General features: G+C 42.4%; 1 long non-coding RNA gene across 1 annotated transcript; it reads right to left on the bottom strand.

Annotated features, from left to right (window-relative positions):
- Positions 1–1,634: 1,634 nt before the first annotated feature.
- LOC108448986 lies at positions 1,635–6,590 on the bottom strand. Its single transcript, XR_001865079.1, has 2 exons — positions 5,844–6,590; positions 1,635–3,141 (listed from the first exon to the last, which is right to left on the bottom strand). It is a non-coding gene; the product is annotated as an uncharacterized LOC108448986 (long non-coding RNA).
- Positions 6,591–6,596: the final 6 nt, after the last annotated feature.

Below are 6,596 nucleotides of genomic sequence, written 5' to 3'. Positions count from 1 at the left end.
CCCTACACAGGCAGCATACAAATAAGGGTAACCCCACTGCAAACTCTGCACCTTCAGCCAAATGAAGTTTTAACGGTATGTTTACCCAGCCACTGCTCTGGGTGCCCTGGGAAGACCTCACATCATCTTCTTTGGCAAGGTCAGAGTGCCTCAGAGCACAAGATAGCTGGTGAGCAAACACACTTTATTAGAAGTCATGTAAAGCATTTATAATGGCTATGACAATGCAAAGCACTAGTAATTATCCTGTATTTTTTTCCAACAGACAATGATATAAGCAATGCAGCTTCAAAAATTAAAAACCCAGCTCTAGCCGTATAAATCCACATGTTCAGTGATTCCATTTCCAAACCTACATAAAACACCACATATATATTTCTTATACACACAGGATCAGATTATAATCTCAGACAGTGCAAGCTGTCACATCTGGCAGTCAACCCTACTAGGTTAATATTTCATATCACACAGCTCAAATTCCTCACACAGATACGTATGAAATGTAATGGGACCATGAACTGAGGTTGGACCTCGGGAATTATTTTGACAGATTGTACACAGACCTAGGAAAATGTGACAGCACTTTACATTTGCTACATGCAGTAAGATGGGAAATGGCCGTATGTGGTGGGTTTCAGCTGGAAGATAAAGTTTGTGTTCTGTGCTGTATAATAGTGTGTGTCCCATGTGACAGTACTGGCTAAAATCAGCATCTATATTTTAAAAATAAATTTAAAAAAGAAAAAAATTCTCTGGACATCAGCTGCAGGTACCAAGACAAGTTCAGGCTGACCACAGCTCTTGCTTCTTTAGCAGTCCAAGCACATGGTACTAAAGCACGACAGTTTGATCACCAGTAAATAAGGAAAGCAAAGAGAAAGGCAAGTGCCAGCTGTAGCCACCAGCTTTGCCAGGGGTCCCACTGAGCGTGAAGCAGAGAATCTGCACTGGCAGCCGTTGCACGCCAGGCTTCCTACTGGGAAAGTTGCTTAGGGACAACCAAAGCAGCAAGGAACAAGACAGGGAACTCTTGCCACTGAAGAATGCTGGTGACAAGAGCCAGGAGGGCAGTGCAAATGCTGTCCCCTGCCTGCAGGGCAGCCCCAAAGCTACAGAGATGTGCACCACACAAGCTCCAGAGGATTCAAATTCATCAATGGCAAAACAAATTAGCCTACAAACTTGAGCTTAATGGCTCCTGGCACATAACACAAATATGAAGTTTTTACAACTACATCTAATTAAAATTACAGTTTGCCTTTAAGCCCAAAATATTGCTCTTCACTGTCCAGTTTGATAAGCTGAGTAGGGAAGGGGCAGGAAGACAACACCTGACTTCACAATGGAGGGGTGACCCAAGAAATTAAATTTTATGAGAGCCTTTTCTTACATGTTAAGTAACTTTGTTATGGCAAGACAGCCCTCCTGTTTATTACAAAATAAACAAACAAACAAGAAAACCCCCCCACTAATCTACACTACAAGACACACTGAAATTTAAAAATAAAAGCAAGCAAGCTCTGGGAGTAAAATGCTTCAGTTTATTGTGCAAAGCCTGGGTAGGGGCAGCTGTGACTCCTGGCCTCCAACATACGACTGAACTCAAGGCTAGAGCAACCACAACCAATCAAAAATGTAAGTCAGGTTTGTCTATTTTATTAAAATTATGGAGGGAGATAGTTGGGGTAATAGGGATGCTTTCTGTAAAACAAAATTGCATACATTTAGCAACACCTGGAACACAGTATAACAAAAAATGCAGGACTTCAATTTTGGTAGCTGTTCAAATGCATACTCAGAGGTCAAATGTGAGCCCGTATTTCACTTGTGTGAAGACATAACTGAAGAACAATAGAGATAACTCAGGATATTTTTTTTTAATCAACCTTAACCTAAACCCGAATATTTCATTAAATGAACTACAGTCCAAAAATGACACCACCTGGCTAGCCTGTGAGGCAGGAAACGAGAGACTATGAACAAGACCAGCTTATCCACTCTCACCACTCAAACTTCCAAAAAGAAAAAAAAAAACCAACATAAAGTAAAACAAATAACAAAAGACAAAGCTTTTAGAACTGTTTAATAAAGTAACACAATTTTAGACAGGTAAATTTGCTTCTTTAATTTGTTAACCTCACAGTATCATCACTTGAACATGAGAACAGTACACTTCACAGCTGCACTCCCTTCACGTTTGGCTGGGTTTGTCTCCGGCACTGCTAGACAACCACGCCTGTGTTTTGGAAAATTTGTAATGTCGTGGCATGTCTATATGCTGCCCCATCATTACTCAGCTCAGATACAACTTGGCATCCATCATTTTGTTTTTACAGCACTCCACAATCACACCCAGGCTCTTCCCACTGCCGATGAGGAGGTCCCTGTTCTCAAGAACTTACAGTCTAAAATTAGAAGCAATACAAGTGAGGGGAACAACAGAAAAGAACGAGGGTTACAGGATGAAAGTTGGGCAACTGCTCATCTGGGAGAAACATGCATCTTGGTAGGTCAACTGAAAAAAATAATTCATCCTATACAGGCACTGGTTTCCCTCTGTATGGTCATTACGGAAGAGGTAAGTGAACACAGAAAAGGCTGACTAAAGGATGGAGGGCACTCTTGGGTTAAGGAACGTCTCTCCCATTTCTTGAGCTCATTCTTGCCGCTGGGTTCCTTGGCTGATTTGTCAAAGGCACGACCAGACATGTCAGAGCACCAGAATCTCTTCCATTGTGACATCACAGACGCGATGGCTTGTGAGATCACAATGTGCGAGGCCGAAGGCGCTGATTACTTAGGGAAGCACTTGCTGGAGCTATGGCACCCTACAAGGCTGGGAAACAAACACATCTCAGTTCACTTGACAACACAGTGAAACCCACATGAGACTCCACACCAGCAGGACATGAACTTGTCTGAACAGACCACCCAGAAGCCGTCCCAAAGATGCACAGCACAATTCCACTCCAATTTTATTAGGCCACCTCTGCTAGGCAACCCACTTTCGTCAGCTCCTTGACTGGTCTCCTAAGACAGGCTTTGCTGTGTATTTTTAAACCTTCTCCAAGAGTAACTGCAGATGAGCAAACGGGTCTAAGCTGGAGTCTGAAGAAGTTCCACACAGCAAAGGACTGGTCACTTAGAAGAAACGTAGAGAAAGGAAAGAACAAAAATTAAAACAAAGAAGCAATAACAGGGACACATACAGCAAAAGCTGAAGAGGAAGAACAGATTTGCTATTAAGGAAAAGAAAGTTGCACAGGATTAGACCAAAAATCCTCTAGTCCAGCCTCCTGCCTCTGTCTGGGAGCCATTAGAAAATGCACCAGTGTGAAACTACACAAAATGAAGTTAACCAAGCCAATAGTTCTGGGAGGCCAAAAGGAGGCAGACCTGTCCTTCCCTCCCAGTCTTACTCTCCTGCTGATTACATTACACCAGTTCCTGAGCTTGTCTGGCCCTTCTGTGAGCCGATTCAACCACAGGAACCTATAAAAGGACTAGCACAGCCAGAATAAAACACAATTAAAACAAGATAGTTTCCGGCTGGTTTAGTGAGACGAATTAGCTCAGGGCCAGGCTGGACAAATACCAAAGCTCAAAGAAGAGAATGGGCCCACACTGGCAGAGGCAGGAGAGACATAAGCCACTGGGAGCTGTTGGTCAGCTCAGCCTCTCACCAAACCACGCACTCAGACCAGGACAAAGACACCTGGGATGACGTGGCACTTTGCAGAGAATGGAGAAGTCATCTTGGCTCTAGCAGCGTAGACACATTAAACTTGAATTCACAAAGCCCATCAGACCATGCTGTCTCAACCTCATGTAATGCTGGCCCTTAAGTTTCCATTTCCTTAGTCAAGCCCAAAGGCTTAACAGCTTTCAGAAAAGTTTCTGGCCTTGAATTGCAGCATGAAGAATGGAGGTTCCCCAGTACCTTCAGAACAGCTTGTTCCAATGGTCAATCAACTCGCTGTCAAAAAATAATATGTCTTAGTTTTCATTCAAACTTTCCCAGCCCTGGTCTTTGAGACAAGTTCAGAAATTTATGGCACTTCAGTGCTCTCAATCCTCAGCACAGCTCCCAGTGCCAGGAGCCAGAGATCTGTAGCTACTACGCATCTAGTCAGTAAAAGCTACTATTGCATATTGGCCTGATTTAGTGGAAAGGAGACATAGTAGGCCACCCTTTGTTTAATGGAATCTGGCACGCATAATTACTTCATTTTCATACACATGAATGCCACAGTTGTTCAAACCACTTATACAGCTGCACACCTTCGTTATCTGAAAAATGAAGGTTAACACCTGAGTGCCAAATGAATCCCCGCCTGGATTGGGGAGACAAGATTTGCATTGCTCGATAAACTGATAACTTTTGATCTTCACAAATGAACTCAAAAGTGTTAAAAGAAAGCCAGAACTCTGGCAAAGCTCTGTCCTGATACAAGGCAAAGGCTCCAAGCAGGGTAGCAGCTACAATGGGGCATGGTTTCCACACAACCCAGTCTCAGCCCAGCAAATCCGCCAGGGAAGATGTTGACCCTAATATTCAACCACAGAAAAGTAAAAAAAATTATTGTAACAAATATAGCTGAAATTAAAAAAATTTTTTTGTTGTTTGGAAGAGAAGTATCTTTACCTGCACAACATATCTAGAGAGAACATAACTTTTCAGCTGGCCTCTGGCCAGCTGAGATCACCTCTCTTAGGGAAGGGAAATGGTCCAAATGGTCCCTAGCACAGCCAGCACTTCTGCTCTAGGTTATGTTTTGACAGCCACAAGTTGTCCAGTTCTTCCCTCATTCCCCTGCTTGCCATGGCACCATACTGGTACGTTAGCTCATCACTACTAGAGTGAAACACCAGGAGTCTCAGCAGGACCATTTCTAGCAAAAATACCTGCTTCAGCTCCAAGGACAGACTTGTGACAAAAGCACAGTTGCTTACAGCCTTCCATGCTCTCCTGCAAGCCCAGGCACAGTGGGCAGTCCTGCACCATTTACCTGGATGTCACCATACCTGCACTCCACAGCCTTGAGGCCCTTCACTGCAGGCGGCTACAGGACTGATAAAGGGACAGGTGAAGTGCAAATACTTCACACACTGAAGTATCTTCCAGAACTCTACTTCCAAATTTTAGGGGGTAAAAAAAAAAAAAAAAAAAAAAAAAAAAAAAAAAAAAAAAAATCGAAATCAAATTAAGGCCTACCAAAGTTTACAGAATCAAAACAAGATAAGCACCAAACCAGCTGCAATCAGGCCTTCTAAAGAAAGCAAACTGAAGTATCTCTCAAGTGCAGAGCAGAAACTTTAGGTCCTATCAGTGTATATTCAACCCACAGTCTTCTTTATTTAGCATCAAGCACATAGGCATTTTTTAAAATTCTTTAATCACTTTCTTCTTTTGGATTTTGGTAACACTCAAATCTGTCTAGACACACTAACTTTACAAAAGAATACCAACCCCAACACACTGTTCATGTAGAGCAATCCAAAGTTTGGGATGAACAAGACGCATAAAAGGTCAACAGGGCCACTCTTTGAAACAAAACAAGCATTTAGTCCACACTGTAAATTAACATGAAAATTCAGTTGCAAAGGGCAGAATTCAGTGCTTCAAAATGGAAGCAAAAATATCTGAAATAAAAAACACCATCTGAGATCAAATTTCCCAAGCCTACGCAGTGAAGACTAACCAACTGGACTTCTAACATACTACTGAATTTCAGAATAATTCATTCTTGGATAAAAGTTCAAATGTCAACTTTAATATCAAGTGATATGCGATGCTACAAAGTTGCAAAAAGACACTACAGTACAAAAGAAATTCAAGTTACCAGTAGAAAGAAATCAAGTAAAATCCTCAAACAGCTGTCAACAGCATCTGATGGGACAAGTGCTCTGGAGATGTACTTTCCTGGAGCCTTGCGTACCTCATCCTTCCTGAGGCACAGTGCAAGCATTAACATATTAGAAAACTTGCTGGTCCCTTGCATCACAGCTTGAAAGAATATTAAGAGTTCAGACTAAACAGCAGCTGTCAATCCACCATCTCTGGAACCAAAAGCTCAATAAAGAAACTAGATAAGTAAAGAAGTAGCAAAACAAATGTTACACTTATTAGCAAACAGGCCAGCAATGACCACGTAAATCCACCAGACACAGGACTTGTAAAAGACAAAACATAAGCAGTAAATGACAACACCTCTTCATACATCTCAGTTTGGAAGAAACACCTGTAACAGCATAGCAGCAAGAAAACAAAAGGAGAAGAAATTCCTACTGCCACTCAGGAAACAAGTAAACAGACTGTACTTCTAAGCTTTCTCAAGTTTACTTCACTCTCAAGATATGAGACAGGTGATCTGTTCAATCTCACAGGGTAAAAAAAATAAGAAAAAAAAAAAATCAAACCTCCTACTCCCTCATTACTTCCACCTATGAACCTCCACATCCCAAAACATAAAAAATCTTTGCTGCTGCTGCTGCCTCCAGCTCAGCCCGTGCCCACCCCCTGGGCAGACGAGCTGTTTTCCCTTCCTCAAGCCCTGAAAGCGACTGATCCCGCTCCAGCTGGGATGTGGGGGACT

This window comes from Corvus brachyrhynchos, unplaced genomic scaffold (genome assembly GCF_000691975.1).
Source record: "Corvus brachyrhynchos isolate BGI_N302 unplaced genomic scaffold, ASM69197v1 scaffold48, whole genome shotgun sequence".
Classification (NCBI taxonomy): Eukaryota; Metazoa; Chordata; class Aves; order Passeriformes; family Corvidae; genus Corvus; species Corvus brachyrhynchos.
This window is presented reverse-complemented; position numbering and strand designations above follow the sequence as displayed.